This window comes from Uloborus diversus, chromosome 2 (genome assembly GCF_026930045.1).
Source record: "Uloborus diversus isolate 005 chromosome 2, Udiv.v.3.1, whole genome shotgun sequence".
In the NCBI taxonomy this organism is placed as follows: Eukaryota; Metazoa; Arthropoda; class Arachnida; order Araneae; family Uloboridae; genus Uloborus; species Uloborus diversus.
Window position 1 is genome coordinate 173,654,952 of NC_072732.1, and position 26,561 is coordinate 173,681,512.

Sequence of the window (26,561 nt, forward strand, 5' to 3'; positions counted from 1 at the left end):
AGCCAGAGGTACTTGAAGCTCACGAAACTGAGGTAAATTCAATTCATTTCGGTTCAAACGGCAAAATTTCTGGATAGAAAAATGATGTAATTGCTTTGATTGATCTGTTGATTTCAATGCTAGACACATAATTAGAGTAATTATTTTTGTTCATAGATATAACTGCATAACATGAGAAAATAATAGGACAATAGGACAGGAATTCGCAAACTTTTTCGACTCGCTGCACCCTTTGAAGAATTAGAATTTCCTCATGCCACACTAGTTATCTATTATTTAAGTAAGTGCGCTAAATAAAGCTTCTCCAAGGTTCATTACCTAAAATGTTTCTCCTTTATGATTGAATTGCTCCAGCTTTTGCATATTCATCAGATGACTCATAAAAACTAAGAAAATAATAAAATTAAGTGAAAATTTAAGTTTTAAGTGTGTTTCTTCCACAGTAGCAAAGTAAAGCGATTTAGTTAGGCCCTTGGGCTAAGATTACTTAACGTAAAGTTGAAAACAAAAACGCCAAATAGTGCTATCAAACTAAAACAAATTAAACGGGCCTTTAATATCAATATATTAAAGGCACATTTGATAATTTCAAAAACATTACCAAAAATTCCATGTTTATTTCCATTGGAAATAAAATTTTCCAATTCCTTTTTACATGGAAAGGAGAAAGATCATTTGTCAAATTCGGGACAACTGATATAATTCGTTAATTTCTATTTTTTTTTTTTTTTTTTCGCACAATTCATGCAGATACGTGCAGCATAAGCAGCACATAATCATATCCTCTAATCGATACTTCGTTGTAATAGTAAAAGGACACTGGAGTGTTAAGAAGGATAAACACAGTCTTAACGGCCAACTATCTACTTTTCTTAGTTATCAAGTCACAGGAAAAAAAAAAAAAAATGACGGTACGCAGTGGCATTTTGTGAATTCGTTAACTACATAATTTAGGCTACAAGAACAATAAGCAAGTTTTTTTTTTATACTACATATTTACCTACAATGAACCATGTAGAAGAAAAACTTACAGCAGAATACGATCAGGTAGTTTTTACATCACTCTTCTGCAATAACTTTTGGCTACACTTTTGCCTGGTTATTGAAAAATGCTTGCTGATAACACTTTATCATCAGTTAGGCTTTCTGATGAAGATGAAGCCACGATTTAGAGGATTTTTACTGTGCAATATCAAAAAAGAGAAGAATGGCATTGTTGGTCTACATGACCTTATTTAATAAACCCACCCAACATATACTATATTGATGACATGAACACTTCGCGAGGGTGCCACGGCACCGAGTTTGAGAACCCCTGGACTAGGAAAAGAGAATTCTAATTCAAAGACATCCAGAAATTTACCCTTCCAGTACAGAGAAAAAGTGCTCCTTTTTAATGCTTTAAAGACCATGGGGTATATGGGTCCTTTAAGTTAACACCGAATACAAAAACTATTATATTATACTCCCTTCCCCTCAGTTATTGAAACACAAGAATCTTACTACTATTAAAAAACAAAGCAAATTTATTCAATAAAAACAATAGCTAAAAAAATTTAAAAAACAAAAGCGTAATTTTCCACTTATGACTTTCCAGTTTAGGTTCTTCAAAGGGTTAAAAAGTTAGAATTAAGATAAATAAATATCTACCAATAAAAAGTGCAAATAGGAATTAAAAATGATTTATTATTGTTGAAAAATGCTGATAAATACTAAAAACATAAAATAAATAAATAAAATATTCTTAATTACGTTACAATTTAAAAGTGTTTAAGTAAAAAGATAAAATCCTGGTGGAAATTATTTTAACTTAGGGTAAAACAAGAAATAGTCCTTTTGTTCACTGACTACAGTTTAGCAAGTGTTGCAACTTACTTCATTTTGAAAGTCTTTATTATTATTATTAATTACTAATTATTATTATTATTTTGCAATCTTAGTGTTTATGGGCAACTATTCATGGTTGCAATACGAATGAAATCGGATTCGTGATTTTAAGAGTTTAAAACACACCTTTCAATTTTTTTACATCGTTTAAATAAAAATTAAAAACCAATTTTAAGATTAATTCTACTGACACAAATATTTGTGGTGACTCATCAAAGAAATTTGTGAGCAATATTTGTAAGATTGGAAAGCAGTGACGACCAACCTGCTTCACGCGGGCCACATCTGGCCCGCGAAGCTGATTCGTGTGGCCTGTTGTTTTGTTTAAATGCTACAAATCAGAAAGCACGGTTAATGAAAATTTTACAAATTTGGAGTCAAATATTTAGAAATATGTTGCTGAAAAACAGATGCATAAAAGAAGCATCGAGTAATGATAAAAACAATTATTGGTTTTCGATTTTCTTTCCTTTGCCGAAATTTTTCCATGTTATTTGGAAAAATATAAAAAAAAACATATATGTGTTCTGGCCCGCGAAAATCATTTTAATATGAGGTGCGACCGTCAGGTAGAAAAAGGTTAGACACTACTGATTTAATATCATTTTTTCCCCAAGTAGATTTAAGTAAATATTTATGGCCCAGAGAAATGATAAAACGTTTTTTTCCTGCTAAATACTAGGTACTTGTACAGGGTTGGCCAGATTGGACCCAATGGGTTTTTTTGAAAAAACCCATTAAAAAAAACCCATTATGTAGCCCACTTTTGGGTTTTTTAAAATTTTCTAAGTTGTTTTCAAAAAAATTAATTAATTTAAATAATTTCACAATTTAAACTTCTTTTTTATTTGTTCTTCACCGCAGACAATGAACATAAAAAATGAACTTCGAATTTTAATAGTATTTCTTAACTCTTAGAAGCATTAAAAAAATACTTCAAATACTTTAAATAAATATATTTAACTTTTTTCTTTCACTGGTCTCAATAAATAACTCAAATTATCTTGACTAAGTCCTGTCACTTCAGATTTTCTCAATTTTTGTAGATTGTACAGAGGAAACTACTCTAGCTAAAAGGCTTTCATGTGAATTATTTTCTGCAAACCAACACGTCACAAATCTTGAATAAACAAGGTATATTTTTTTAAAGAAATTAACAGATTTTACAAACGGTCCGGATGGAAAACAGAATAGGATGTACAGCATTTTTTTCATTATCTTACGAAAAAGTTTAATATTTCTTACTCCATTACACAGAAATAGAAAAACAGGCAACATAAAATTCAAAGAAATGTCTTGATTAAGCTGGAATTCAGTAAAAAAGGGATTTAAACTACTTGAGGTTCTACAGTAGTTTTGCATAACAAAATGAAATACAATAAAGTAAAATGCAAAAAAAAAAAAAAAAAAAATGTAGGTAGCAATTAAAAACAAACAAACAAACAATAGATTTTATCACTCGAGAAGTAAATTTGTCTTAACTGTTGGTAATTAAGGAAACTAAAAAACCTGAAACTTCACCATTCGTGGGTTTGTCATCTTTTATACTTCTCTTCAGAAAACGCTGAATTTTCCAGCTTTTTTTCCCAAAGACAATTTTTGTGCTTTGTCCATATACATACGCTACAATATGCTACAAGTACCCCCATATTTTCCCTAAAAAAAGACAAAAAACCCACATTTCTTTTAAAAAACCCAGCTTCAGTTGGGTTTTTTTTGGGTTTTATTTAAAAAACCCAAAAAACCCTGGGTCCATGGGCATTTTACAAAAAAACCCGGGTTTTTGCCAACACTGTACTTGTAATTGTTACATTCTAATAGAATAAAAATTACACCAAAAACTAAAAATATTCATTTTTTAGCTTCTTCTTTTCTTTTTCTTCGCAGGACATTTTTGAAAACTTACTTCTATTGTGAAATGCAGGTGACACATATTTTTAAATTTACGATAAAGAGCTGTAATGTAAGATAGAATAAATATTGTTTTTTTTCCCTCATCGTTCTTTCGCAAACGAATAATATTTGTGTGAAATGATGAAGCGAATCGAGCAAAATCTCGTTATAAAAATTAAGAAGAACTCCCTTACTATATCTTCTTTTCCGTATTTTAAGTTCATTACATACAAATGCGTTTTTTTTTTTTTTTGAAAACATTTGCAGAATTTTCTATTTTTTTACAAAAAGAATGGAATGCAGCATCCATTTTCCTGATGATCATAAAACCTGAAGAGTCAATCCAAAATTTAAATTAAAAAAAAAAAAAAGCAAGAGGCAGTTTTGTAAATACAAAATCTACGACCGAACGAAACGCAAATCGTTCAATTAAAAGACATATCATTAAGATCGAAATGTAAATGGTGTCTTGAACTTAACGATAATGAGAAACAACTCTTAATGAGTTCACTCTTAAAACGACTCTTGTAGCTAAATTAATAATGAATTTTTACGCTATTGGTTAAAATAACACCCAGTATAGACCAAAAACAACCAATGGGGTTGTTTCCTTCAGTCAAAAGTAGTACTTTTTGTCACTGAAATTGATAGAATAAGCGGGAAAAAAAATAAAAAAAAAAAATAACATGGAGCGAGAAAAAACTTTCATTTTCCAACGCTTAATGTTTTATTAATTTTTAAACATGTCCGACTTTTCAAACAAGGCATGGTCTTGATGACGCCACAAATGATGCTATGTGGTGCATCTTTCTACCACGTTTCCAAGTAATGATAATCAACAAGCGAATTAAAATTGCGCTCGCATATCGACCGATCCCAAGCGGTAATTCTGTAATCCATGCTATGACTTGGTTTCTTCTATGCTCGATAGATGGCGCCACTACTTTTTCATGAATTTTTTTTGCTTTATTTTTAAAAATGTCTTGTGTCTTTTGAAGTTTTAACCATGGATAGCTTACCATCCGGCTTTACTTATTCAAATATTAATATTACAAACGATCAAAACGAAAATTTAACTTACAGAGTAAAAGAAATCACTGATGAAAATGCTGCAAATGTAAGTTTTAAATTTTTTTTTTCTTAATTTAATTGCGGATAATCCCGAAAAAAAAATGTTATTAAAGGGACAGAACAGCCGATTTAAATTATTGGAATTTAAGAAAAAATGTGAAAATTCATGTGCCTAAAGGTTTAACGTTGTAATTAATAATTTAATCAACGGTCTAATTGATACAACTATATCAATTAGATAACATTATATGCAGTATTCGGGGGGGGGGGAGTACATGTATATAGTGTGAAATGTAAGTCAGAACAGCTCTTTTACAAAAGTACTCCAATAGACTTTCTAGTTTTTTATTTATTTATTTATTTATTTATTTATTATTATTATTATTATTTTTTTTTTTTTGAAAAACACAAAGACACACATATATATATATATGCCAATGATTTTTTTAGGTGGGGAGGGGTGCTTAGTTGTAAAATATTTTATTGAAAATGAAATAATAAAGTAAAAGTGCAAAATTAAGGAATAATTATTTGAAAATGGGACTGATATTACACCAAAAAAATTATAATTTAAAAATGAATAAATAGAAAAATGAAATAAAAATGAATTATAAAAAAAAAATTGTAAACAAATTTTCAGAACTTATAAAAATTCTCCCCGAAATTCAAAAAATCCCCCCTGGAATCTGAAGTAACGGGGGACATTCCCCTTCTAGAAATTGAACACTATTTCAAACCCTGTTATATATACATTTAATTGAAAGTAACTTGCCTTTGTATTGTGATTGTCAATTTAGCAGTGCATCCTGTATGCTTTGAAGGACCATCCCCAGAAACTAGTCTGTCTGTCATGCACACAGCGATAGCTGATTTTGTATTTATTAAATCTCCCTGATTTCGGATATGTTGTTGCAACACGCCAAGTACTTTTTGTATCTTCATTGTGTGTATAAAATTAACAAGCATATTTAAGTTAAATCTGTATAAGCCAATCAAAAGAGAAGTTAATTCAATTTTTATAAAAACACAAATACAATCTAAAAAATCTTTAACCAAAAAAGGCTAAACAGAGCAATTAAGTTAAGAACATGTAAGTACTGGTGGAAAAAACAACAAAACTTAAAGAACAAACTAAACAGAAAATTAATTTTAAAAAATGCTACAAAACATGGGTAAATAAAACTAAGGGTGAATGTGTCCCCCCCAAAAGGAAGCGATCACCCCCCCCCCACCACCAAAAAAAATCATTGGCATATATATATATATATATATATATGTGTGTCTTTGTGTTTTTCAAAAAAAATAATAATAATAATAATAAATAAAAAACTAGAAAGCCTATTGGAGTACTTTTGTAAAAGAGCTGTTCTGACTTACATTTCACACTATATACATGTACTCCCCCCCCCCCCGAATACTGCATATAATGTTATCTAATTGATATAGTTGTATCAATTAGACCGTTGATTAAATTATTAATTACAACGTTAAACCTTTAGGCACATGAATTTTCACATTTTTTCTTAAATTCCAATAATTTAAATCGGCTGTTCTGTCCCTTTAATAACATTTTTTTTTCGGGATTATCCGCAATTAAATTAAGAAAAAAAAATTTAATTTGCAGCATTTTCATCAGTGATTTCTTTTACTCTGTAAGTTAAATTTTCGTTTTGATCGTTTGTAATATTAATATTTGAATAAGTAAAGCCGGATGGTAAGCTATCCATGGTTAAAACTTCAAAAGACACAAGACATTTTTAAAAATAAAGCAAAAAAAATTCATGAAAAAGTAGTGGCGCCATCTATTGAGCATGGATGAAATCAAGCCACAGCGTGGATTACAGAATTACCGCTTGGGAACGGTCAATATGCATTGCGCTCTACGCTTGCTATCAACCATATCGTTGCCAATACACGTGAGTAAAGATGCGAATTAAATATTTTTCTCTGTGAATGGCAACACTGAATGGCATTTCATCATTTGTGATGTCATCGGACAGAAGCGTAAACAATAAAAGCGCACCGATTTAAGAATTTTTTTAAAAATATTAAACTTAAACAAATTATTTAAAAAATGGTCAGATCCTATGTTTTTAAAGATGCTCTTTCAGAAAAAAATACTTTAAAAATTTTGGAAACGACCCCGTGGAAAATAGAACGGTTTTTATGAGTGACAACGGAAAATAATGTGAAGGAAAAAGGTGTTCAAAATATTTTTGCTTCTTGACAATTAACATTTATCTATTTATTTAATAATATCAGTATTTCATTCATTTATACATACTATATTTTTGTACGATTATGATAACAAAACAGCAGTAAACAGAGTTAACTGTAAATTACAATGAGCAAAACATAGTTAATTTTTTTTTAGTAAAAAAAAAGCTGTCAGGCATTAGTTCATTGAACAAAATTTAAGTGATGTCAACTTGATCTCAAACATGACTCTGACTCAAATTTCCAAGAGAAAAACTTGCGGCTGATGGCAGTTTCCCACTGATTTTCATCTTAAACGCAATACCACTTCCATTTTCAATTGCCATGTACACATTACAATATTGTAACAGCAACAACATCGCAGAAAGAAAAGGAGAAAATATTAACAAAATAAGATGGATTATCCACACATAATTAGGACGTAACAAATTTGTGTAGAGAAATAAGTTAAAAGATTAGTAGTTGCAAGACGCACTGACAATTCATTTATACACACAGTATGAAAAAATGTAAAGATAATCAATCGGAAAATTATCTATGCATCTTTAAGACAGCACAAAAATACACAATGTAAAATTAGAAATAAATAAATAAATAAATAAGAAGGAGAAAAAAGAGAAAAATAGGAAACCATCAACGTACAATAATAAAACCAAAGCAAGAACATAGGGAAAAAAGGACAATGAAAAAAATAAAGAACAGTTTAAAAAATTGGAGAAATACTAAATACTTATAAAGATAAACAAACAGACATTTACAAGAATACGAGAACTTGAAAGAACAGCAATTGGAAGGCAAACTCTGTATGCATAGTTACGAAAATATAAACAAGCATACAGCACACACTAATTAAAAGGCAGATAAAAATATTTGCAAATGGAAGACAAACTATCTACCTACCCAAAATCTTGGAAAGGTATTACAAATAAGTGCACTGGAAGAAAATAAACGTGAAAAGATCTGAAAAACTGAAAGATAAACTAATTACAATAAACAAACATACAAGGACAGAAAAATGTTAAAGAATATCAATTGGAAGAAAACTAAATCAATACACAATATTGAGTATACAATACACTCAAGCGCACACGAAGAAAGTAATAGTAAAAATATTTGCAAATGGAGGACAAATTTGTTTAATTATCATAAACAAACACATAAAAGAACAAAGATTCGAAAAAGCAGCAACTATGTATATATACACACTTGTTTTGTATGATAACAACTAGCGAAGTAAGAAGAATATGAAAGGAATAGTAAAAGGTTTTTTTTTCAATAGGAAGAAAAATATCACAAATCTGAACACAAAAAAAGAGGTTTTCTTTGCACAAAACATTATTTTTTTTTTGAAAAAATTATATTTTTTTACGCTTACAAAATATACAAATTTTCTTCTATTTTCAAACGTTTTAATTTAAGTTTTCGCTAGATACCAAAGTGAGTATGAAATCAGCCTTCAATATTGTAACTAAATACTTTAAAAGAAATATTATAGACAAATTTTTGAAATTTCTCCAATAACCGTGGGGTTTTTTCCGCTTAACTTTTATTCATCAATCATCATTTCATTACATACAGAGTTCGAAAATATACGATATTTTGATATATATCCGATATTTTCAATCAACACAAACTTAAGTCTTCAAAATAGTAAATACTCTTTATTTTCTTACATTATTATTCCAATATGTGGACTTAAAATTACGGTATCTTTCATTAATTATATATCTAATATTTCATTTAACATTTTTATCAATTTTAATGGAGTAAATTTAGCATTAGATGTTTTACTCATTTTTCTTCTATTAGCTACTTATACGGTTGTATGATGATTCAGAAATAAAAAATATGCATTCGTCAGTGCACAGTCATAAGACATTTTCTTTTTTTCGACCAATGTTTAATATTTGATTAGCATTTTTAATATGAATTAAAATTGTTACATTGCTTTTAATTTTATGAATATAAAATTAAAAAGAATATTATATTACGTTGTTATATTAATGCATCATAAAAATATAGTATATAACTTTCTGGTTATTTTTAATAGCAAATTAACAATTTTACTATAATATTAATGTACTTTTCATATCAAAAATACCGCAGTTGAAAAAATAAATATCGAAAATATCAAAATATCATGATATTTTGAAATTAATGTCAGATATACATCGTGATATATATCATAACACATATCGACTGATATAGTATATCGGCGAACCCTGCACATAACAAAGTAATTATCCAAAAAAAACCCCCTCAGAGTTAATTATTTTTAGACTTTGTGGTCATTCATAATCAAATTTATCTTTTACAGGGACGTGAAGTAAATTGGCCGGGACACCGGGATGTTTTCAGAAAACCGGGACTGTCCAATGCCTCTTGTTGGATTGTCCCGGTCAAACCGGCAAATCTATCAAGCGTAGTCATAGTAGACATTCTAAATTTACAGCTATTGTAAAAGAAAAAGATATATTTTTTCACTTCCGGTTTCCAAAGTTGTACAAACCAAGGAGGGAAGCTCTCGCGAAGCCGTTAAGGACATTCATTCTGCATTCTATATGAGCCTCTGACTAATAAAATCGACTTACCACGACCACGAGTAATAACAGCAGCACATGGGTGTATCACGTATCCTGTGAGGGAATCCCTTGTTATTGCACAAGACGGGCCGGAGCCAGGAACTGCGAGCATCCGATGCAGCCGGAAAGTCAATACAGACACACGCAGAGGGAGAGGAGGAGGTTCTAAATGCGGCAACAGGTTTTCCCACGCGACGTTCACCTTTTCTCTCCCAGAGGAACCGTTTTCAGTTACAAGATGCTTCACGCACATAGCTTATGAATCATTCATCACTGAATGGGAAAAGATTCTCTCGGAATTTAGACGTTCTTTTTCAGAGAATGGAAGACAACTTTTAGAAAATCCACAAAACGAATTGTTTTTTATTTGTGGTTTGTTTGCTTGGTGTTTTATGGTTTAAGAGCCTCAATGGGCCGTACTGTCTACTATGAGAGAAGAAGTTCATTTCCTGGTAGAATACCCTGGGGGGGGGGGGAGTCAAATTCCCAAAAATGCAAATGAGATCTATTCTTTTTGCAAGCCCTTCAATGACCTATACTAAGCCAGAAAGTTTATTTCACGAGTTTGTGATGCAAAGCTCCTTTGGAGAATCCTTCCCTCCGACCTACCTGATGACTTCTGAAGGTGGCTGGTCCGCATTTGGCTTTTGAGTAGAAGAAAATCAGGAAAATTGTTATCAGGAAACCCGGTATACCAGACAACCACTTTAAACAGCTGCTAATCATTTAATAATTGATTTAATTAGTTGATTTTTTTTTGTAGTTGACTCTTTACATTCTGCTTATTATAATCTGTGAAATAATTTTTCGTTTTGGGATTATAAGGATTGAGAGATAGAGAGTGGCTCGTTTTTCCAACCATGGATTTTCATCTGAAAAGCGAGGTTTTTTTCCTGATTTTTTCAAAAATATATAATTTTTAATTAATCGTTTCAAACGCTTATATTATGTTTTATAATTGTTTGTAGAACATTTTATAATGAAGTTTGTTTGATATTTTATCGTTTTTGTACATGAAATATTGATTTCAAAATTATAAGTTTGGAATATTGAACGTACCATAACTCTTTTAACTTTTCTCCTACAAACTCAAAATTTTGTCTATAAGATACCCTTTACCATAGTACACTGTGTACCAAATGTCAACATTTTTGGTCAAATATTTCATAATTCCGACTGAAGGGGTTAAGATCAAAAATGAACTTAAGAATGCAAAAATGTATATTTATGTACATTTATAATTCTAGGGATGCACCGGGAACCGTTCTCGTTGTCTTTCGCTATTAAATACAAGCTTCATTTATTTTTAACGCAGGGAGAAGGAGGATGAAGAGGGTGAAACAAAAAAGTTGGAACGACGAAAACTAAAATAATAATTTAAAAAATAAATGCCGTGTAATTCACTCAGACTAGGAAAAGGTACACACAACAAGAAGTTCTGTCTAGAACTAGACGAGCCTACTTTCCCGTATACCCATACTACTTTCTAGTACCTGATCAATATTCTCAAAAATAGCTAAAATCGCAAATTTTTTCAAACATATTTTTAAAATACTTTAAGCTGATTTCTAGGAATAAAATATATTCCTCACTCATCTAAAAAAAATTAAATGCCTAAAAAAAAATAGCAGCAACTTTTAAACAAAGCAGCTAATACACTTTTTTACATTAAAAAAATCTTTAACAGTTTTCAAAACGAAAAAATAATATTTAAAACTAATAAGCTCATTAAAATAAATACATCATATAAAAAAAAACCGTTTCTTTTTCCCCTGTTGCCAAAAACAATTTTTTAAATGAATTAATGCACTTACCAAAATAAATAAAAACAATAAAATTTCAACTTAAAGAAATAATTTTCATTGTCAAAAAAAAAAAAAAGAAAAAAAATCGTCTGCGCATATTTTTATGTAGAAACATAAATGACTTCGAGTTTATTCGCCGAAAACCATAGACTAATAATAAGAATAGACCGAGCTATGGCAACCCTTTTGCTGCTCATAAACCAAACCATGTGACTAGTGGATATCCTAGCAACAGCGGGCGTTGATCGTAGCAGACGATCGAAATAAAATAAATAAAAATTGATGGAACACGGAAGAATGATCTTTTATGGAGTCCGATTTGTAAATTTGTTATTCTAAGTTGTAAATATTTTGTTAATATAGTTAGTTTTTCGTTTAGAAAGTATTGTGCATTTTCTTTAGTCAATTTCAATAACTCTCTAAGCAATTAAATATTCAAGCGCCCAAAAAGAATCGGCAAACGGTAAGATTTTTACCTACAATTTCAATTTAAGATACCGATTAGTACATTTTTCTGTTAACGCAAAATGTTTACGCCATTACGTTTACGCCAACGCTGACGTAGTAGTTCCGAATGAAATAAAAGTTACTGAAAACTGTGACCAAAAACTATTACCAGTGTCAAAATAATGCATAACCAAAAAAAAAAAAAAAAAAAAAAAACTGTTCAATCTCTGCACTTGGAAATTTTTTTTTAATGAAAACACATTGTCTTAAAATACATGTCGAGTGTCAAACTATAGATAATGCTGCCATCTAGCAACCATGCTGCCAAAGTCTTCGCCAAGCCCTTCCACTAGTCACGTGATACATCTATGAACCAATTTTCTTCATCAGCAAGAATGAAAAAGCTCGGTCTACTCTTATTATTAGTCTATGCCGAAAACTGAATACCTAAATTAAAACTTTAGCGTAAAAATAAAAACAAGTCAGATCAACAATAATTATTTCACAGTCAAAACCATAGTTGTGGAGTCGGAGTCAATCTCATTTTGGGGTAAAGGAGTCGGAGTCGAATATCTAAGAATCGGAGTCAGTCATTTGTCCTCCGTGTATAAATTTTTGCCAAAGCTACGAAGTCAGAGTCAAGTCGGGGAGTCGGAGTCAGGTTAATTGTCGGGCGTCGGAGTCGGAGTCAAGTGCCCCTAAATTCTCGGAGTCGAAGTCTGGAGTTTGGCGTCAAGAGCTATTTCCAACAAAATTTGTTTGAAAAAAACAAATACGGAATCTACATTGACTTTCAGTTTCCCCGTAGGCGCTAATGTTAAGGGATTTGAACTGTTCAAAATTGAACGGAAAATTGTTCAAATCAAAAAGATATTTTATATACAAGTTTTTCATCAAAAGCTTTTTCCTACAAAGTTTGTTTGAAGCAAATTCGCCTCACAGTTCGGAATTGCCTTGAATTTCCCCGTAGGCGCTAATGTTAGTTTTTTTTTTGAACTGTTCAAAATTAGAGACGTACCGAGTACTCGGTAACTACTCGGTACTCGGCCTACTCGGCCAATTTGCCGAGTACTCGGTACTCGGCCAAATTCTGATCAGATACTCGGCCAATACCGAGTAGTTGCAAAAAATTGAATATTGTCCAAGACAGATACTAAAATGTCTAAAAAAAGAGCAAACATTATATTCTGCAATCATTTACAATTAAAATTTATAAGTCAAATTTAAATTTTGAGAGTAATGCAGTTTGCAATGCTTCAATAGAATAAATCTTTATTTTAATGTCCTCAAAGTAAATAAAACTTATCATTAGAAATTATGCAAAAAAGGTAAGTATAGAAAGTATGGAATTTTTATATTAAAAATGGATTTTTTCTACAAACAAAATAAGTTATAAAAAATACAAAAGTACCTTTGCTTAAAAAACAAAAGGAAACAAAACAACGTTAAAAGCACAGTACAGGAACACTGCAGACACGTGTTTTGGCGTTACAAGGAATTCCTTTTTCAATGCACAAAATGGGAGCTCGTGGATTTAAAGGCATCCGACAAAAGTCGGATATTTTTGTCAAATGTCTTTATATTCTTTAACTCACGTGTTATGCACTGAAAAAGACGTTCCTTGCAACGGGAGGGGAGGGGGGCGGAAACACGTGGTCTGCAGTGTTCCTGCATATTTGTTTTATCTGCTTTTAAAAATTATGTTTGGCGGACTAGAACTATGATTGGTATACAGTGAAACCCCTCCTAACAGACACCCCTCAAAGGCGGACACCCCTCTTATGCGGACAATTTTTAATTCCCCAGTTCCAATGCAAATAACATTATTAAACCCCTGTCCTGCGAACACCTCACTATTGCGGACAAAAAAAAAAAAAAAAAAAAAAAAAAAAATTGTCCTGTTAGTGTCTGCATTAGAGTGATTTCACTGTAATTTGTTTTAATTCCAACTTGTTTAATCATACCATTTATTTATTTATTTTTAATTTTAAAAATAATTTTTTTGTAAAATTTTTGACACAAACAAAATTGTTTATATAATGCGTAATTAAATTTCAGCAGGAATTTAGTTTTAAAAACTATTATATGGACCAGGAGGTCTATACTACTATTCAAATAAGTTCAAAATTCATCACATGTGTGTCGGTGGTTCTTCTTAAAACATAATTGGTACTTGGTAACTCGACCGAGTACTCGGTAACTCGGTACTCGGCCGAGTAGTGAAAGGCCGAGTATTCGGTACTCGGCCAAAGTGCTACTCGGTACGTCTCTATTCAAAATTGAACAAAAAATAGTTCAAATCAAAAAGTGAAATATGGAAATGAGGTGTCCTCGCCGGGATCTTTCGAACAAAATAAAGTTTGTTCGAATCGGACTATTCATTCAAAAGTTATTAGGGGGGGGGGACAGACAGACCGACAGACATTTTTCCCCATCTCAATACCCTACTTTCCAATTTTTAATTTTTCAATATTTATTTAATTATTTTATTTATTTTTGACTTTTTTTGTTTTTTGCGATATTTTAAAGATGCATTAAGCCTTCTTTCATGCTTTTTTCTTCTTTTTCTGACTCTTACTGGGAAAGTACGCTAAAAATGATATAGGATGAAGGTCAGTAGAACATGTTTACATTATTAGAGATCATCAAAACTGCACATCTAAGTCTTTAACTATATCCTAAAGTAAATGAAAGAGGAAAATATGAGTAGAAATACATACGAATGTTGCAATGAAAGTCACCTCTCCACCCTTAAACTAATTAAAATGCTCAGCGAGCAAAACGGTATTCTATTAGTTCATGTAAATTTTAATGGTACTTTTAGCTTTAATAGAACTTTTTAGCTTTATTAGAACGTTTTAACAACATTTCAACACAATCTAATAACGTCTCGAGAGGAGTACCAAATAAAAATTTGAATTAAGTATAATTCAAATACACCTTTTCGTTTTGAATGAAAATAAAATATACGTGGTTATAAATTCAGGACAAGAAATGTTCGTAGAAACAGCTTTTAAACTTCGGATTGGGATGTTGCAAAAGTGAGTTTCATCAAGCTTTTCACAAGAAAGCGTTAGTATAAACTGAAATCATATTAGTACAACTCAGTGCATAATGATTTAAAGGGTTATTTCTTTTTCCAGCGGGTTACACGTTTCTTCAACACTTCGAAGTGAAACCTTGACAGTTTTGGCTTCAATAAGGAAAAAGAGGATACAGGTTGAGTGATCCCAAGGGCGAATCCAGAAATTAGTCAAGGGAAGGGCGATTATTATTAATATTATTATTATGATATTTCATCCTTTATTACGCTTCCTGGTTCACACATCTTCGTCACCAAAGTTTCTGACTTTCATTTCCATTTCCAACGCAAAACATCAAAGATCGTCTGAAGTTGCTTTTTTTGGGACTTACGTTTCGAAAAATTACTTAAGGAAAGTCGATGAACTTCATCCCTTCCCCTAACATTACCAAAGATAATCCACAATCTCGTTTAATTAATATTTTAATTTTGAAAAATGTCCGTAGGAAGACCAACGAACATCTCCTCAAGCAATAGTAAAAGATAGTCTAAAACTGCGTTTTTGGAACATCAATTTTTAAAGCTTTCTGGAAGAGAAATTTCCGAACCCCATTTCTTCCCCTAACTTTGTCTAAGATTGCCTACTGTTGAATTTGTTGAATTTCGAATCTGAAACATTTCAGTGGAGAAAGCCCGCCCCTTCCCCTAAAAAAAATCAAAGATAGCCTAAAATTGCGTCTTTTACCAATTAATTGCTGTGAAGTGTCTTTGAGGGTGTGTTTGAGCGATGCCCCCCATTGCCCGAATACGGAAAAAAAGTATGTATGTTTGCAATTATCGAACATTAACATTTTTTTTTTTTTTTTGTCGAACATTGAAGTATTCGGCTGAACTGAATATTCGGTTTGTCCGCCGAATATGCAGTATACCGAATACCAACTGAAAATTCGGTGCAAATGAATACAAGGAAAAATGGATTTACAAGAACATCCTAATTTTGGGTGGAAAGAAAAAGTGAAATTGACACATGACTGTGAATCACATTTTTTTTTCCAGTCTCCAGCAGGGAAACTTCCCACACGCTGATGACTCAATTGGCAACAATGGAAATATTCCAACAACTTAATTGTAAAATTTTCTTGACTGCAGGATTACAATCTTCATTTCCTCCTTAAAACTTCTTACTTTCGAGTAGAAGGAGATGAGGAAAAAGAGAACTAAGTTACTTACAATGAAATTTCAGCGAACATGTTTAAAAAGTTCGAAATGAATACAATCAGAACTAGCAAGATTTCTTTGAGTAATAGTACTCTTGGAGACAGGGTTCGTGACTTTTTTGATTTAAAAAAAAAATTTAAAAAGTCGTTTTTTTCCCCCTTTAAATCGGATTTTTTTTTTTTTTTTTTGAATGTTCAAAAATTTTTAGATATAATTTACTTTACTATTTTTAAACATAATATATTTCATACAATAGACGAGTCCATTCAACTTACTTTTAAAATAAGGATAAGATCTCTAACTATTCAATAATATTTTAAGATTTATAACTAAGTTATAATGCTTAGATAAGATGTGATTTTGTTTCATGCTTTGCATAAAGATAAGGTTTTCATCATCATGTACGTTTTTAGTGTAAAATAATATGTTGCACAATTACTTTTCTGAACTACATTAGCCATGGTGTATAAGAAAAACTCCAAATTTTTATTTTGTTCTAAACTGTAATTTTGGAGCAAAAGCAATAGAGTGAAAATTTGTTACACACACAAAGAGCGATCTATGTAGTTTTACCTGTTGAAGTTAAGAGAGTATAATGCAGTGTAGCTAAATTTAGAGCAATACATTCTAAAAATGCAAAATTAATTTATAAAAGTAAAATCAACTGATTTTAATTATTGATTTTGTTTAAAAAATCACTTAATTCAAATCAATTGATTTAAATCATGATTTTAATCACGATTTAAATCAAGCTGATTTAAATCAACGAACCCTGCTCTGAGATACATTGTAAGTCGAGGAGTTTATCTAGTTCCTTTTTTAAAGTTTATTAAATAACTAGGAAGTCGGTCGTCAAGGTATGACGGGTGAAAATCGCTTCTGCATTTGAACAAAGTCATTGCCTGCTTGGTGATATTTTGATAGTTGAAATTGTAACTCTAACTGCAGTGGATGAACCCTAAACTCCAGTAACATAACATAATAGAGTTCATTGTTGACCATTTTTTCGTTTCTTCATTACCTTGAAATGACACAGTCTTACAAGTAAAACTGTTAAGTTGCCGGATCGAGTTCAGCCTTGTCCCAATAAAGCATTTCCCTTCATTTTAAACATTATCAAATTATCATGCCGTGGTGCAAGTTTCATTGTTGAAGCACGCCGCACGTGGCGATCATTGGCAATAATTTATATGAGGATAGTACTCTTATATAATTAAAAACTGAGCGTATGTACCTATGTATCTATGTATATCCAAGCTTCTTCTCCCGAACGACAGTGAACTGACCATCGAACCAGGTATCGACGGTTTCGTAATCTTCCCGTCTTTATGTTTGGGTATTTAACATAATCCTCCGATAATAATTAGCGGAGATACACTGTAAAAAAAATTCGGAAACGTTTCTGAGTATATCGTGCAGCTGCGGTTCATGAAATTTTCGAAAACGTTTCTGAGTATTTCGGAATTCTCTTTCTGTAATGTCCGGAAACGTGTCTGAGTATTTCGGAATCCTCTTTCTGTAATGTCCAGAAACGTGTCTGAGTATTTCGGAATCCTCTTTCCGTAATTTTCAGAAACGCTTCTGAGTATTTCGGAATCCTCTTTCCGTAATTTCCAGAAATGTTTCTGAGTATTCTGTGCAGCTGTGGTTCATGAAAGTTTCGAAAACGTTTCCGAGTATTTCGGAATTCTTCAAACAATTTTCAAAAACGTTTCCGAGAATTTCGGAATCCTTTTTCCGTGATTTTTTCTAAAATATAATTCTTTATTATAGTATTGCATACCATATCAGTTTCAATTCTTTCATATCTAAGAGCAATAATACAAGCAATTTTAGAATCATTCGTGGATTTTTTTTTTTTTGAATTTCTAATGACAAATAGCATGGTTAACAGCATAACATATGCACAGTTATAAATTTTTGAAAAATTATGAAATAATCTACTAGTTTCACTCCTAATCACAAAATCGTCGGGGAATTGGAGTGGGGGTACCTTCTGAAAAGTGGGGATTGTTTGTTAAACAAACTTAAACTTCAGTTTTTCTCTTAATATTTTCAAGACAAAACTATCAACATATTGTATTTTTAATGCAGAACTTAAAAACATATCTTGTAGCAAACTTGATAGCTTTTATCTTCGGATAAAATTTGACAGGACTTACCTACCCTTCGCGTTCCGGAATTCGTTCACCTCAAATCAATTTCTCTGACGAACAAAGTGTACCGAAAAGTACCAACAGAGAAATTGATGAATTTAAATATGACACCAAGTCCCCCTGCTGGAACCATTCGGGTTGATTCTTCTGTTCTTGCCCTTTCCAGCTCATCACAAATATAAATACTTATTCAAAATAGGTTACTGATTTTATTTTTACAGTGTGCGCAAAATGCATTATATATTTTATTTATTAAAACATTGAACTCCATTACATGATTATTCCATTTCATATATACGAGAATACCCCCCCCCCCCACCATAAGAGTGATGGTGCACCCATAAAATGCTATGAAGCACCCCCCCCCCTCGAAAAAGCAACATCATATACATTATAAATCAAAGTATCATATACATTATAAATCAAAGTATCATATGAATTATAAGTCAAATACTTTAATATGGTGTAAAAATACAAAATTATTTTATTAAGTTTTTTTTTTTTTTTTTTTTTTTTGCTTTTGGTAAAATTGAGGCTCGTAAAACGAAAAAAATGAAGACACTTTTAAATACATACATGTATTTATTTGTTAAATAAATTAATACACATTTAACTAATTTAAAGCGTTTCGCTGATGCAAATATTTAAAGAGATATCGTCATTTATATAATACTGAAGCACTATGTTCCTAATTACAAGAGATAGTTTTTTTTTTTACTTCATACAATCTAGCTACACTGTTTACAAGAGAATGAAAACATGCAACCTTAAAGACGAACTATCAAACCTGACAATTTGCGTATTATAACATTTAATTCATAATGCTTGATACATAAATGTTCAGCCAAATATTAACTGAGATTGAGACATAAAAACAAAGTACACAATAACACTTATTTAAATTTTTTTATATGAACTAAATCTCTTTAAAGTAATAGAGTTGCAAAGCGACTTACCTATTCGTCGGTGGTGGTCTTTTGCAGGCTTTGGTCACCAAAAAGGTGATTTTTATGACAGAATAAAATTCTGCCAACAAAAATTACCCATTTGGTAGAAAGAAGAAAAGTATCCAAGAAAAAAGTAAATTACCTACACAAGTTATGCGACGCAATGAATTTACATGGCGTCCTCTAGGCAGTTATTTGGTTTTTAATTTCAGTTTGTATTCCTTCCGCGAGCATGCGTCGAGAAATTGCACTTCGTACTTAAAAATAAGTGACATAGCTTCAAATTCAATCTCATGACGATACATAAGCAAGAAAATATAAGACTTTAAAATTATCTTCAGTGAATTCATGCGAGGAACAAAACTTCTACTAATCCCCTTGATGAGTGTTACTTCGCATACATGAGTCAGCACTTGTTTTCATTGCGTGCTTTCGAAAGTTTCAGTTTAGATTTGCTGCTGGACTATAAAATTGCCGTGTAATCTGCGCATGCGTCGACTCTTACTTTTTTGCTAAACGGGAAACGTTTCTGATTATAGCAGAAAACTGCGGAGGGCGTACGAATCTGTGTATTACGGAAAACTTTTTTGTATATTCAGAGAGTTTTCCGAGATTTTTTACAGTGTATCAATTAAAACTATTAATTATGACACTTAAATTTCGACATAAAATCCCTATTTTTCGAAGGTTTTCCTCCATTCAAATTATTATTCAGTGCTTCATCTCAGCTTTCCGCAACAATGCTTTTATTAAAATGTATAACGTGAAGAAAATCATTGAAATGAAAGATCTGTTGCCATTTTTTTCTCGTATATGAACAGGTAAAATTCTTGTTTTTGTTTTGAGGAAGTTCCTGTAATCAGGGGATTTAAAATGTTTACTTTTTGGGATTCTTTCCACAATCTGCCGCAAAATTTCACTGACTTTTTTTTTTGTTTTGGTTCAAGCCTGAGTGTTGAACTCGCGTCACTTGACATAACTTTTATTTTCGAGGTAGACCGTGCAAAGCCGGGCGACGCAGCTAGTCTTGAACTAAATTTCAACTAATCTTGTATTAAACTGGATCTAAACATCGCTTTTTGGCAAAGCCACTTTTATTGTAAGTTGTGGTGAAGACCTCGGTCTCTAAAGATTTGTCCCCATATACTGAAAATAATTTGTCAGGGTGTGAAAGTAAAAAAAAATTATCCTACCGATCATTAATACTAAGAAGATTTTTTAAATTTTATGAACCTTGCCAGAAAAACTACTGAATTCATTCCAAAGAAAAGAAACTGTACGTAAAAATTCAGACGAATCCCGAACAATTAGTAACCCTAATTGAAAGTCAAAGAAGAGCAGGCACGAAAAATAGTTTTATAAATTCCTTCAGGAGATTTTGAAATCCTCCAAGCATTTACATATTAATCATATTCAAATTTCGTATCGAGTATTGTGCGCTGAAAACACCAACAAAACAAAATTTTTTTGAAATAATCTATCACTCTTCAAAAATAAAACTTAATCGAGGAAATAGTTCGGAGTTGGATCATAAAAGTCATTTTCAACTGCAGATGACTAAAAAAAATCAGCATACCTTTTCCGTGTTCATAATTTGCATATATTAATAAATCAATTAAATGACGTAAATGATTCAAGTGGAGTTTTAATAATTAGAATAAGATGGCTTGGCAGAGACCGTTGTACTAGCTAGACAAGGAATAACTAGTTGTATTATAAATGATGCAACTCCTCATCAGCAATTATTTTCTTTCTAGCTCCTTAGCAGGATGAATATTTATCCTTTTAATATGAATTCCAAAATGTTTTATGTAATTTTAAATTTTATTACACGTGCAACCTACTTAAACAGGTTCTACCGCGTGGCCTGTTCCACATTCCGAAACGTAATGCTTCTGAAAAATGGATGCGGATTACTTGCTGAAAAACGCGAAGTTGAACAATTTGTCCTAAAAATTCAAATTTATTTCAACTTTGAAATAAATCAAGCTTCAAAGAGTTCTTCACAGAAAAATCTCTTCTTTTCCATGCGACTGCAATTTTACTTAATAAGAAAGAAAGAAGATAAGTGCCTACGTGGACTAGGAACCCTGGGGTTCCCTGGATTATTGACAGGGGTTCCGCAAGTGATCAGTATTTATTTAAGCAAGCGCCAAATTTTTAGTAAAATAATAATTTTTATGTAAGTTGAAAATTCCTGGTGGACCTCTCTTTTCTCTTGGGGCAAGAGTACAGTGAAACCTGTGTAAGTTGACCACTTGCGGTGCACTACTTTAGTGGTCAACTAAACAGGTGGTCAACTTATAGAGGTTGAATTATATGATAAAATCTAATTCTGTGCTTGAAAATAGCGGTCAACTTAGACAGGTGGTCAACTTACAAGGGTGGTCAACTTTACAAGTTGTACTAGTAGTCCTAGTAGGTGATGCTGTACAACGTGTTTTTTTTTTTTTTTTTTTAATGAAAGCCTACCTAGGATCTGAACTTTAAATGCGATTTACTCGAAACTTTACTTAGGCTACATACATCCAGTTGCTTCTCACTGTCTCATTTACGCATAGAAAATTTTAAATATCCGCATTTTGCGCTATAAATTCTCTTAACAGACGTTCAAGTTCCAATTGAAACCCTTTAAATATGTATTCAAACATTAGTCAGTATTTATACCACGATGTTACTAAATGTCTTTCTGTTGGGAGTAATATTTTATTCATGTCTATCGGAATATGAGAAGCCTCATTACGGTCGCTATCAAAACATCAACATTGCAGCCATCCCAATTTCGTCAACAAGTGGATTTATTATTCCTTCGAGATGTTATAGAGGAGCAATCGCGTATCTCACCCTCGAAGATGTGAAGAAATATCGCATTGCAGCATAAACAGGAAACTACTGTCCGCTTTAATTAAAACAGAAAACTTCCACTGTAGGCCATAGATTCAAAAAAAGATATTTCATTCTTGTTATTTTGGGAATACGTGTTGAACGTTCTTTTGCAGTTACGATGAGTGCGAAGAGGCATTTTTATTTTTTGAGTTTCTAATGAGTATTGAATTTCGGTTTCTTTACTATTGAATTAAAGTGATGCTTAAGTTCATTTAGTTCTAGAATGTCTGATACTACGTTTAAGAAGCATTTCGGACTTATCTGAAAGATATTCATTAGCGTTAGTATGCTCCATTTTTTTCGTTCTCTTTTGATGGAAGATAAGATTGAAATAATTGGCAGTCTGGGGTACACATTTTTTATAATTTCAGTCAGGCTCTTTCCATAAAAATCAGGGATTTCGCCAAAGTCAGTACTGCCTAAATTTTTCTCACCCGAAGGCTGCATCTCATATTAAAATGATTCTCGCGGACGAGGACCACGAGTACCCCGATGGGAGGTTATGGGCAAGCGCGCTGGGGTAAGCGACTAGGGCGGCAGATTTCACGATGGTAAAATGTAAGGAGGAAAAAAAAATAATAAAGATCTGTGACCCCCACTTCCGCCAGTCAACTCTAATTTGAATTCTGAACCTTTGAATTCAAATTATGTTTTTCGCAATCACGAGTTGCGACAAGACACTACTCATTGAAGTTATTGTTTCTAGAAACACCAGCCCCCAAGTATATCCCTCCTCCTGGTTGGTTATGTGTGTAAAATTGAGTGTGTGTGTAGGCTTAAGTGTGTGCACGTAAGTGTGTGTGTATGTGTGTAAAGGCGCGTGCGTGAGTGAGTGTGAATATGTATGAGCATGCATGTGTAGGACATGGACGCCACCGTCCAGCAGAAGTGGATTCTGGGGGACAGTGCTCAGGACCAGACGGGGCCGTGCCGGTAGGCGGTGGTACTGCAGAGGCCCCTGGTCCAAGCTGGAAAAGGAACCACAACACCAAGGACGGTCAAGTGAGAACAATAAGCAATCGTGATTGTTCAAAAAAAAAAAAAAAGGAACTTAGTTTTCTTCCTCTGCAACTCAAAGTGCAGTAATATGTGAGAGCATGCTCGCTGATTTAAAAAATATATACACATTATTAAAACGAGGGGGTGGAACTTGTCAGCATCACTGAGGCGGCAAAACTACTAGAGCCGGTCCTGGTCACGGGAGGTCAATGTGATCTTCCAAATATTTCCCAATTCAGCAAATTGGAAGACATAATTGAAATATTACAATTTGTAACATGATGTCCCTTTTCATTAGATGTACTTATGTGTGTGCATAACCGTATTTGGCAAAATTTGGTTTCGTTCAGCAAATTGAATATTTTCGCCCATCCAAAAATTTAAGTCTGGAGCATTTCACAGGCCAGGACACATATAAAATTTCAAAATATTAAACATTTTTCTAAATAACTCCGAAAAATATGGAAAAGGAAAGAGAATTCTAAACCAAGATTTGTTGTTATCAATTACTTGATGCTTATTTCGTTAATTCTATTATTTTCCAAAAAAACGATTTCTGGCTATCTGGTTCAAAATTTGTGACATAGTACACAATCGTGGTTTTCGATATCTATTATTAAGAAATACAATGAGCTGCAGGCAGGGCCGGATTTAGGGGAGGGCAGGCGGGGCTACTGCCCCGGGGTCTCCACAACAAAGGGGCCATTACAGTAAAATTTTTACAAAATATCCTAACTTTCACGGATCAAAAATATCGGATATATACATATATATCAAAATATTCGGATATATATCAAAGTATCAGATATTTTCGACAATATGATGATCTTTTCGAACCCTGATTAGGGGTCTCCACTCCTTGGTTGCCCCGGGCCTCCACAATTCCAAATCCGGCCCTGGCCGCAGGACTAGTTCCCGAGAAGGGGCAGATACAAGGGGAGGGTCATGGGGGCTTATGACCCCATCAACTCTCTAAAATTGTCGACGATTTTATCTATCCACAACAATACATTGTGTTCAAATAGTTCATGAATAAAATGTGAACAACTGAAGTAATCTTTTCAACTCCTTAATTATTTTAAAAGATAAATATTTTAAACACAACTTCTTTTCATTACTCATGAAATTAATTACCTAATAACAATTACGCCCCAAGAAGTGCCTTATTCCTGGCCGATTTGGAGTATTTTATTGACACCCGAACAGTTTCAGAAAATTTTCTCACTTAACCTCCCCCCCCCCCCCCAAAGGTAGTCTGTATCCGCCCCTGTTCGAGGGAATGTAATTCACCAAAAGGTATTAAAAAAAAGTTTCTTAGGAATATTTTCCCTTGCTGATGACACATTATAATGTTCTATACATACACATTTCATCGCATGTTCATCATAATCGTAAGGGAAAGGGTAAATGTTGTAAACTTCCAGCAAAAGCATTATCACGAAACGCCATCTCGTATTCCTGAACACAGAATGTTCTATTTCCATAGGTCGATGTTCCCCGAGGTGTGCCAACGCGAGATCAGAAAAGGAATCTGTTGGGGGTAGCCAGTTGCTTGATTCCTATCGACATGAGTTCCGTTTTGGCACGACCACCCTCAAAGCACGGGTAAGATTGCTTGTAAAACGACTTATGAACCTGATTCTGAATGATATCGAACACCAATCATTTTTGATTGAATTAGAGGAAACGCTTAAAGCTTTTATTTTCATCTTGAAGCCGATTGAAAAGTAAGATTGTTGATTTTTCTCTAGGTGTGTCGCATGACTGTATGTTATTATGTTACATTCGTATGCAAATGGGATTAATTCCTTTTAATTGCTCCTGAGCTTCAGCGGGTTGCAATGCTGCAGGCGAAGTTTATTTCATATTTTTTCGAGGGCTTGGCACCTTGGGGAGAAAAGATATACTCCAGAAGTTTGCTAAATGCGACTGCTACGCATTTGCACATTGAAGGAAACATAACGAACAAAATAGCAATTTGTTGCAGCTACTGCAAAGCCAGGATTTAAACTTAGAACCTTCCAGCTCCGAATCATGACTAACGGCTGTATTCACCCCAATCACCACATGAGAAGAAACCTCAGTCAGACAGCCGAACCATCCCTTCGACCGAACTTTTCTTCAACCAATCAGAAGCCTTCAATCGGCGGTTCGGATTTCCGATTTAGGTTCCACTCAACTGGTTAATATGGGCGTAATACGTTACTGGTGGGTTACGAATGGGATCGAAATCTATTTACTGGGTTTTAATGCTATGACATTTTATGATCAAAACATCGATATTGCAATTTTTTGATGACAAACCTCACTGTAAAAGGCAATAAAAATGGGGAGGGGGGAGAGATTTAAAAAAAAAAAAAAACTACATACACAAAGCACCAAAAAAAAAAAATAAATAAATAAATAAATAAATAAATAAATAAATGAATGAATAAAAAAAAAATAAAGATGATGACGCATGTACAACAATGTTCATAGAAATAAGTAACTATAGACAACAAAGAAAAGTTTGAAAGTTTTGTATGATATCTCGTTTTTCTGAAAACGAGGAGGCTTCAGGGATCGGTCAAAGATCTTAGGCTCTAAGTCAGACATCAGACGTACATTCATCTCTTGGTGATACGCTACAGCAACATGTTTTTTTCGAAGCAAATTGTTAATTTATTTTGAAGATATAAATGTTTATCATATGTAAGCGTAAGTTTTCTTTTTTAGATCCCTTGATTACCTACTTCAGTGTAATTATATTTATTTTTGAGACATAATCTGTAATGCGTCAAAAGTCGACTTAAATACTGACATTTTTATCTATTTAATCGGATATTTACCCAGTTATGTGCTTCTCTATTTTTTAAAAATCCATCTATCAATTGAGATACATGAAATAAAATGTTTAATCTCTCATCTCTAGATTAGTTTATATATGCAGAATTGTCTAATTATTGATACAATTATCGTTTTTTCTATGTACTTTTCCCTGTGATGTTTACCTGCTTATCCACTTATTGTAATTATCCGCTTTTTTGTTTGAACATCTGTTAAAAGTTCACGACGTATCAATCAAATTTACTTGATAACCATTTATTTTTCTACTACCGAATCCGTTTCGTTCATAAAGCTTACTTATTATCTTTCTATACATCTTTCATTTCAACTGCTTATGTATTTGATGAATAATATTTAGATCTAACAAGCTTATCTAATCTATTTTAAATCTAGTTTATCCTCACATTTTAGGCACCAAATACCTACACATCCTTTTTACTTCCTTTAACAAAAAAGGAGGTATTGTATTCGCAAAAAAATTTTCACACAAAAATCGACCTTAATTTCCATTTTGCTCACCCCTGAATGAATGTTGAGTTTTTTTTCCGACTCGACCACTAGGACTCGACCGATGCATCGGCCTGGCCGATGCATCGGCGACGATG

General features: G+C 32.5%; 1 protein-coding gene across 2 annotated transcripts in view; it reads right to left on the bottom strand.

Annotated features, from left to right (window-relative positions):
- Positions 1-26,561, bottom strand: part of LOC129216159 (uncharacterized) — a 121,153-nt gene that overhangs the window by 58,411 nt on the left and 36,181 nt on the right. Inside the window, exon 1 of one of the 2 annotated variants that reach the window (XM_054850327.1) lies at positions 9,660-9,738. The exons of the other annotated variant lie outside the window; for it this stretch is intronic. The gene's annotated coding sequence lies outside the window, so the exon portion shown is untranslated. Of the gene's footprint in view, positions 1-9,659; positions 9,739-26,561 lie in introns of those variants that run through there. 2 annotated transcript variants of the gene reach the window in all.